Source organism: Melozone crissalis, unplaced genomic scaffold (genome assembly GCF_028551555.1).
Source record: "Melozone crissalis strain CALT ecotype California unplaced genomic scaffold, PUWL_Pcris_2 ptg000061l_1, whole genome shotgun sequence".
NCBI classification, from domain to species: domain Eukaryota; kingdom Metazoa; phylum Chordata; class Aves; order Passeriformes; family Passerellidae; genus Melozone; species Melozone crissalis.
The window spans coordinates 19,143,955-19,154,052 of NW_026535839.1; positions in this window are offsets into that span (position 1 = coordinate 19,143,955).

Consider the following 10,098-nt stretch of genomic DNA (forward strand, 5'->3'; position numbering starts at 1 on the left):
ACACCATATGGATCCCCCCTTATCTGGCCTTTGGACACTCAACTTTTCAGCTACCTCATACAGACATGTTCATACACACAGACAAGTGTGCAAAAAGTTTTCTCATCTGATTCCACCAGATCCCACTGGCTCTGCAGAGCTGTCAGAAAATACATATCGTGTCAAATGAGGAAACAGGGTACATCTTTCCTCCCTGGCTTCTCTGGATCTGTAGGGTCGCTGCCTCTGGGCAGAGCTCGAGCAGAAAAGGGAACCCCAGTTCTCCTCCCTGCCAGGGAGCCCCCAGGCTTCTCCTCCATAACCTCCCCTTCTTTCACTCCCACACTCCCCTTCAGAGCCCCTGTGCTGGTTTTAGGCCTCAGGGCTCTTCCAGGTCAGTCCCTGTCCTGCTGTGTGACTGTCCAGGGACTGCAGGCAGAGACAGACCGTGGGCACTGCTGGGACAGAGCTGGGCTCTGCAGCAGTATTTCCATTGTGCAAGGGCATCTCCCCAGTGCAGGGCCTGAAAGCTTCAATCCTCTTCCCAGTTTGCTCTCAGGGATGTGCCCAACACAGGGTCCTGGAGAGGAAACCAGCAGTGACCAGCAGAAGTGTGGCAGTGATCAGGGTGGGGGCTGTGCCAGCATTGCCCTTGCAAAGCCAGCATTGCTACAGCAGTGGCCTCTCACCCCAGGTCACAGAGGTTGTTCTTCCCTCCATGGAGGGACATCAAGTGACGGGGTCAGGAGTCTGTGTTTGCAGTGCACGGCCATTCCACAGCCTTGAACATCATGTGTGTTTGAGGGGACATAAACCCAGTGAGCACAAACACCTTCAGCTGCTCCTGGAGCTTCCAGAGAGTAACATCCCCTGGGAACCCCTGAGTGCAGGGCTGGGATGAGCTCCTGAGCACAGAGCTCCCCATGTTCATCCCTTTGGCCATGGGGCACCTCAGGAAGGGCAGGGCAGGGCAGGGCAGGGCAGGGCAGGGCAGGGCAGGGTGACACCCGCAGGGCTGAGGTCCCTGCCAGGCTCTGGCAGTGGCAGTGGAGCCCAGGGAGCTCCTGCCCATGCTGCAATGAACTCTGTGCGTGTGTGCAAGGGAAGGACTCGTGTGCCTGGACAGCCCTGGGACTGTGAGCAGGGCATGAGCCCAGCTCAGGGGTGGGCACCTGACAGAGCCCTGACATTGCTGGCTGTGCCTATGTCTTTGTTTAGGGCAAATCTGTGAGAAAACCTCCAAAGGGGGTGCCTCCAGAAAGCAAACCCACACGACCCCTCCCCTCAGTCTGTTCGGGAAGGATTCCTTGAAGAGAAATGGAAAAAACCTGTTTATTTAACAGGCAAAGCACTCGCAAGCACACAAAATGAACAGTACCAGATGACAACACTCTTTCACCACTCTGAAAAAGATGACCAATTCAGAAAGTCTCTCTCAGGGGGTGGTCGCTCTGTTCGCAGTCCCTCTGGTGCTGGGGCAGCTGCTGCAGTCACAAGGTGCAAACTCTTGGTGTTCCCAGGTCCCAGTCTAGAGCAGGTTTGAGTAGGTCCAAAAAAGGGAAAGGAGAAACAGTCCAGGGAAAAATTTGGACTGCTTAACTAAACTAACTAATGAGCAGAAGCAAAAAGCAAGGGCAAAGCAGGAGCAAAGCAGAAGCAAGAGCAAGAGCAAAGCAAAAAGCAAAAGCAGCACAATGTACTGCCCTGTCTCTGTGTCGCACCAGCTGTGGGGGAGCGGCTGATAGCAAAACCAAAACAAAACATTCGCTCTTCAGAGGCAGACTTGACGGCACAGAACACAATATCCAGCATAAACAGAACAGATGAATGGGGATACAAGCATCATGATGTCACCCCAGGAAATTCCACCCCTTATCCCCATATTGTCAACATACTACCACACATCATGCATTTTATTGATGTAAAACTTCCATCTGTTCCCCCCAAAAATTACAAGCAATATTCATCATGCCCTCATTGCATCCCCACACTGGACCACTGAACCCAGGCCCCATACCACAGAGCTGCAGGATTCCCCCCTTTCACTTTACTCACTGAAAGCTCCATCTTTCACTTGCTAACACCCTCGATACTTACACATTTCCTTCTATCTCATCTCTGTATGGTTTTTAATCTACAGACAATTGCAGTAACATCCAACGAATATCATTTTTGCATTTGCATATCATTTTCACCCCACAATCAGATCTCCCTGAATTACACATCATGTTGTTCCATCTCTTTGCATTATCCAGCATGTGCAACCTGAGCAAAGACAATCCCAATAATGGGTTTGTCTTTACTTGAGGCAGAATTGATCCACACAGTCTTCCCTAACAAACCTCTGATATGTACCACTGGGACTTTGTCTCCAGCTAATATATTCAGGGACTCAGACTGGGCAGGACCTGCTTGGAACCTCAGGTGTTAACTAACCAGGTGGCTTTTGCTAAATGCTGCTCCCAATTTTTGAAAGATCCCCCACCCAAAGTTTTCAACTGGGTTTTAGTAGTCCATTGTACCTCTCCACTTTTCCTGCATCTGGTGCACGGTAGGGGATATGGTACACCCACTCAATGCCATGTTCCCTAGCCCAGGTGTTGATTATGCTGTTCTTGAAATGAGTCCCATTTTCTGACTCAGTCCTCTCAGGGGTACCATGCCTCCAAAGGACCTGCTTTTCAAGGCCCAGGATGGTGTTCCAGGCCGTAGCATGAGACACAGGGTAGGTTTCCAACCATCCTGTGGTGGCTTCCACCATGGTCAGCACGTAGCGCTCGCCCTGGCGCGTCTGGGGCAGTGTGATGTAGTCCATCTGCCAGGCCTCCCCATACTTGTACTTGGACCACCGCCCACCGTACCACAGGGGGTTCACTCGCTTGGCCTGCTTGATGGCAGCACACATCTCACAGTCATGGATAGCCTCAGAAATACTGTCCATGGTTAGATCCACCCCTTGGTCTCATGCCCACTTATAGGTGGCATCTCTGCCCTGATGGCCTGAGGCATCATGGGCCCATCGAGCTAGGAATAACTCTCCCTTATGTTCCCAGTCTAGGTCTATTTTGGACACCCCTATCTTTGCAGCTTGGTCTACCTGCTCATTGTTTTGGTGCTCCTCATTGGCTCTACTCTTGGGGACATGGGCATCTACAAGGCGGACTTCCACAGGTAGCCTCCCTACCCTGGTAGCAATGTCTTTCCACTCTTCAGCAGCCCAAATTGGTTTTCCTCTACGCTGCCAGTTAGCCTTTTTCCACCTCTCCAGCCATCCCCACAGAGCATTGGCTACCATCCATGAATCAGTGTAGAGGTAGAGCTTTGGCCACTTCTCTCTCTCAGCAATGTCCAGGGCCAGTTGAACAGCTTTGAGTTCAGCAAGTTGGCTTGATCCACCTTCTCCTTAGGTAGAACCTGTCGTGTGGGGCTCCATACGGCTGCTTTCAACTTCCGGTTCATTCCCACAATGCGACAGGAACCGTCAGTGAAAAGAGCATAGCATGTTTCCTCTGGTGGCAGTTGGTTATAGGGAGGAGCCTCTTCAGCACGTGTCACTGGTTCTTGTTCCTCTTTGTCTGTGACACCAAAATTTTCACCTTCGGGCCAATTTGTAATGACCTCCAAAATCCCAGGGCAATTCAGTTTACCTATACGGGCGCGCTGAGTGATAAGAGCAATCCACTTGCTTCATGTAGCACTGGTGGCATAGTGAGTGGAAGGAACCTTGCCTTTGAACATCCACCCCAGCACTGGTAGTCGGGGTGCCAGGAGGAGTTGTGCTTCAGTGCCTATTACCTCCAAGGCAGCCTGGACTCCTTCATAGGCAGCCAAGATTTCCTTCTCTGTGGGAGTGTAGTTGGCTTCAAAGCCTCTGTAGCTTCGACTCCAAAATCCCAGTGGTCAGCCTCAAGTCTCCCCAGATACCTTCTGCCAAAGGCTCCAGGACAAGCCATGGTTCCTGGCTGCAGAGTAGAGCATGTTCTTTACCTCTGGTCCTGTCCTGACTCGGCCAAGGGCTATTGCATGAGCAATCTCCTGCTTGATCTGGACAAAGGCTTGTTGCTGATCAGAGCCCCAGTGGAAATTGTTCTTCTTGCGGGTGACCAGGCAAAGAGGGCTCACGATCTGACTGTATTCGGGAATATGCATCCTCCAAAAACCTATGGCGCCTAGGAAAGCTTGTGTATCTTTCTTATTGGTGGGTGGAGACATTGTTGTGATTTTGTGGTTGACATCTGTGGGAATCTGACGCCGTCCATCTTGCCACTTCACTCCCAGGAATTGAATCTCACAAGTTGGTCCCTTTGCTTTGCTCTTTTTAATGGCAAAACCAGTTTCCAGGAGGATCTGGATGATTTCCTTCCGTTTCTCAAACACTTCCGCAACAGTGTTCCCCCACACAAGATGTCACCAATATACTGCAGATGTTCTGGAGCCTCACCCCTTTCTAGTGCAGTCTGGATCAGTCCATGGCAGATGGTGGGGCTGTGCTTCCACCTCTGGGGCAGTCGGTTCCAGGTGTACTGCACTCCCTCCATGTGAAAGCAAACTGAGGCCTGCATTCTGCTGCCAGAGGAATGGAGAAAAATGCATTGGCAATGTCTATAGTGGCATACCACTTTGCTGCCTTGGACTCAAGCTCATACTGGAGCTCTAATATGTCTGGCACGGCAGCACTCAATGGTGGAGTCACTTCATTCAATGCACGGTAGTCCACTGTCCATCTCCATTCTCCTTCAGATTTTCGCACAGGTCAAATGGGGCAGCTCTCGGATCATCTTATGGATGGGGATCACAGCATCTTGAGTAGTTCTATACTGTCGTCGATGCACTATGGAAGTGGCAATTGGCACTCGTTGTTCTTCTCCTGTCAGGCATCCTACTGCAGATGGATTCTCAGACAACCCAGGCAAGCTGTTCAGTTGCTGGATGCCCTCAGTCTCTACAGTAGCTATTCCAAATACCCATCAGAGTCGTTTTGGGTCTTTGAAATACCCACTTCGAAGGTAGTCTTTGCCCAAAATACATGGGGCCTCTGGGCCAGTCACAATAGGATGCTTCTTCCACTCATTTCCCGTTAGGCTCACATCAGCTTCCACCAAAGTGAAATCCTGGGATCCCCCTGTCACACCAGCAATAGAAATGGACTCTGTCCGCACGTCTTGATGGGATTAATGTACATTGTGCACCAGTATCAACCAAAGCTTTGCACTCTTGTGGTTCCGATGTGCCAGGCCAACGAATCCACACAGACCAGAAAACATGATTTTCCCTAGCCTCTACCTGGCTAGAGGCAGGGCCCCTCTAAGTCTGGTTATCCTTCTTTCCCTGGACATATGTTTTGGATGTTCCTTCGAGGGGATCAGACATGTCATCATCATCATACCTGGCCATTCGGCTACGGGCAACTGGAGCTGCTTTCCTTCTGGTGGCTTCCTTCAGTTCACGCACCCATCGTGCCAGAACAGCAGTAGGTTTTCCATCCCACCTTCTCATGTCTTCCCCACAATCAGGCAGGTAGAACCACAGCTCAGCTCGTGGGGCGTACCTTCTCTCGCCATCTGGGAAACCTCTGCCTTGGATACCAGAACCTCGGATCTGTACTGCTGAAATTTGGAGAAGGTCTTCTTTAATCTCCTCTTTAAGCTTCTTATGATTCTCCTGTATCTTATCCTCTAAGTTCTGCAGACGTGTTTCTACCGCTGCGATTCTGGCATGTGTCGGGCCATGTACAGCATTTGCATATGCTCGGAGCTTCCTTGCCATGTCAAGCACAGTCTCATCCCTCTCATCCCTCTTCATGATGGCTGAGGCAGAAGCATATTCATGTGGCCCAAGTCGTACAAGTTTTTGCCACATCGAGACGTGCATGGTACCAACTCTGGGTTCCTAGTTGTTACATCATCTGAGAAGATAATCTCTGCCACTGCCATTTCTCTCAGGCGTTGGATCCCTTGCTCTATTGTCTTCCACTGAGTTTGTTGCATATAGAGATCATCTGCACACAGGTATCTTCGTGCAACACTTTCCAAGACCCGTGCCCAGAGGCTGTGTGGATTAGCCCCCCTCATTGTGGAGAGTTTTGTGGAAGAGTAGCTCGAGGAGAGGGGACACAGCCGAATCAATTTGGTAAAGATGTCCTAACCAGGGCAGAGGCCCTTTCTCAGGCAGGGTGTCTTTGTTTACAAAGAAGATGCTGAAGTTATACAAGGACGGGGTGTGGAATGCAGAAGTTGCTATTCTTGCTAACCACAGGAATGTAGATAAAGGCTTAATTAGGCAGGGTTGACATGTAGCTGAAAAGCCAACCCTGAGCTCAGCTTTTGCAATATGTATGAGGCTCATTATGTACTGTATTTAGGTTGCTGAATTAATCAACAAATTAGACCTGTTGATGACCATCTGGTGTCCTGGTCTCCTTCCTTCGACACCTCATCATTTATTGGTCGATGACAGGATCCTGTGACAGGGATCCCAAATGCCACGCTTCAGTGCCATCCAGAATTGTAGCCACACCTGCAGCATCCCAGAGATGGACCAGCCAACTAATTATGGATTCATCAGGTCGTCAAGGGTAATCCTTCCGCAAGCCACGAAGGTCCTTCAGGGAATAAGACTCAATATTTGCATCTGACCTTGCACCTGTTGCTTTGACTCCTGATTTTATGTCAGGAGGCATTGAGGTTCCTTCTTCATCATCATCATCATCCACTGGTCGATTGGTCTTGTCCGTGCATTTTCCCACTTCTAGTGCTGGTAGCAACAACCATGGGTTTAGCTGCTGGCTTAGGCTCACTATCTGGTTGGGCTACTGGCTTCAAGCCTGGGGTGTTGGCTGCAGCCTGAGTAACTGGGATAATTGCTGATTTATCTCCCTGCCCCCCTGCCTCTCTCTGCTGCCCGACAGTATCTAGCAGTGTGCGATAAGCATATGCCAGGGCCCAGCTCACTGCAATGACCTTCCTCTCCTTAGGCTCATCCTGGTACTTCTCTTTCAGATATTTCCCCACCTCAGCTGGGTTCTGAATTTGTTCATGGGGAAAATCCCAGACTATAGGGTCAGAGAATTCCTTCAGGATTTGGTCCATATCCTCCCATTTCCCACATCACTTAGGATTTCCCACACCGGGGTCTACTCCTGAGTCAGGGGTCTCATCAGCCTGTCTAGAAATCTCAGCCCTCATTCTAGAGAAGCAGCAGGCTGTATAGAGGAAGGTTACCAGATTGAATACAAGGAAGATGGTTTCTTTAACATTGAGGGGAAACTTAACATCCTTCACTAGTGATGCAACTGATTCATAGGAGAAGAAGGAAAGCAGAGGCTAAAAAATCTCATTCCCTCCTGCTCCTCCTCTAATAAACTGGGTGCATAACCATAGCCATGAACCATTCATACCTGGAGCAGATCCTAACATGCTTATAAACTTCTTGCAAATCATTGCCACCAAGCCCAGCAGGATAGCTAGTCTGGTCACTGCCCCTCTGATGTAAAAACTACGTATTAGGGACAATACTAGAGCTATTTCTGGATAAGAAAATAAACCTAGGGACCACTGAGGTGTTAAAATCTCAAAAAACCCTAGGGACCAGAAATGCATGCAAGCCTTCACCCCAACAGATATTATGTATTCAAAAAGCATGGCTATAAGTTGATTTAAACAAACACAGAGTAATAGCAACCAAAATGCAGTCAAAACAGGGTTTTTCCACTCTCTTGAGCCCCACATTGGGCGCCAAGATTTTGTTCTGGTTTAGGGCAAATTTGGTAGAGAATCTCCAAAGGAGGGCCCCTCCAGAAAGCAAACCCACACAGCCCCTCCCCCCAACCGGTTCAGGAAGAATTCCTCGGAGAGAAGTGGAAAGAACCTGTTCATTTAACAGGCACAGCACCCCCCAGAACACAAAATGAACAATACCGGATGACACCACTCTGATAAAGGTGATGAAATCAGAAAGTCTCTTTCGGGGGTGGTTGCTCTGTTAGTCCCTCTGGTGCTGGGGCAGCTACTGCAGCCAAACGGTGCAAACCCTTGGTGTTTCCAGGTCCCAGTCCGGAGCAGGTTCGAGATGGTCAAAGAAAAAGGAGAGGAGAAACAGTCCAGGAAGGAATTTGGACTGTTTAGCTAAACTAGCTAATAAGCAGAAGCAAAAGTATGCAGAAGGGAGAGCAGAGAGAGAACAAGCAAAGCAGAAAGCCAAAAGCAAAAAGTGAAAATAGCCCTATGTACTGCCCTTCTCTGTGTCCCTGATAAGAGAAACCCAAACAAAACTTTCACTCTTCAGAGACAGACTTAAAGGCACAGAACATATAAATGGGGATACAAGCATCATAACGTCACCCCAGGACAGAGTGCCTCCATCCATGTACTCCATAACCAGGGACAGTTCCTCACCCACAAGGTAGCTGAAAGAAGGAAACAAGGGCGTGGAGATGAATTTACATGGCTAGGTTGCTGTTTGGAAAAGACGGGTTGATTCTTCTTTTCCGGTCCCTTTGAGACAAAGAAAAAATAAAGGAAGAGACATTCCCACTTGGCTGTGCATTGTTTGCCATCTGTGCAGTCTCAAGGAGAAAGGCACAGCTGCGAAAAAGAAGATGTCTTAGATGGGCAGCAAGCAAAATGCGCAGTTTAGTAACAGTCCAGATATAAAACCTGTCATGCATGGTGTTTCTGGGAAAAAGCAGCTAGTCTTCCTGGCATACATAGCAATGGAAAACAGTGGCAACAATCCAAGGGAAATCCTTGTTAGTTTACCTGGACATAAGAAGACACTTGAAAAAAATCAAGCTCCAAAACAAAGTGGTGGCTGTGAATATAGAGATCATTGATTTAGTAAGACACGACTCATCCGAGGTTTTGAAAAATTTTCAAATACTATTGCCAGCAAAGACTCATGCAGACAAAATGCAATCTCTTCCCATCCACTGGAGATGAAAAGAGCAAAAATTATTAGTGAATAATTACAGCTCTATTTTCTGCCAGTGACCAAAGTGGGATTTTACCTTCCATGTTTGCAATAGATGAACAAACATTCATGGGACAAAAGCACAACTCACCTGTCAAAACAGTTGACCAGGTTGGGATTCCTGTTCACCTTCATGACCATGAGTTCATTGACTTTTGGTTCCTTCTTCCTCAGTCCTTGAAGCTGTATTTTCTTTATGGCCACCTATAATGACATTGAAAATCAGTAACTTGAGAGGTTGGTGGCACGAGACCACAAGGAACGTGAAGTGAGTGATTTTGCAATGACACGGCTGAGCTGTGCCAAACTGCCTTGTGATTAGGCACTGCAGTAATTAGGAACTGACATTCCAACAGCCCATTTCTCTGCTGCCTTGGGAGCCAGTTACGGGACACGTGGGGCCACTGACATTTTTCCTTGACCACTTGGTAACAGCACTGTCTCAGCTATCACCCACAAACCTCTGACCACACTCTCTGCTGCTTTGTTTGGGACTCAGAAGAAGTAATCCATGCCTTAATACTCTGTGGATACATCTTCTGATATGGGCAGGGCTTAGGGCTTTCAGGGACGCCTTGCAGATCTCTCCCTATGCGCAGTTCCCAAGTGCAGCACTGCAGGTGGCCAAGGAACTACCAGTAACTTTCAGATGGATTTGCTGGCAACCAGAAATGAGAATTCAGGACTCTGAAGCTGTAGCCTCAAAGAGCAGTGAGGTGCTTGCAGGCACCGCCTTTGTTTTAGCAATGGAGAGCGAGTGAGCGCGTTCTTCTCTGAAACGAACCGCTGCCCTCCGTGCCTTCCTTCCGGCAGCTGAGGAGGACAAAGTCCCAGATGTGTTCTGTGGGCTGGCACCAGTCTGTGCTTCTTGTGCCTTTTCAACACAGCTCTGCCCAAAGCTTCAGCCACAGCTCACACCAGAGGGGAAAGCCCTCGAGTGCAGCAGAGTCTGCAGGGGCTGTTGACATTTACCTCTCCTCCTGTGGCAGTGTCGAGTGCTTTACAAACATCTCCAAAAGTCCTAGAAACAAAACAGAAGCAGAGAAAGGAAAAGTAATTTAGATCTTGCAGTGAAAGCCAGCCCACACAGGAGATCTGTGCTGTAAATGCCTAAGACCTGCAGAACACTGGAAGCATGGAGATGTCTTTGAC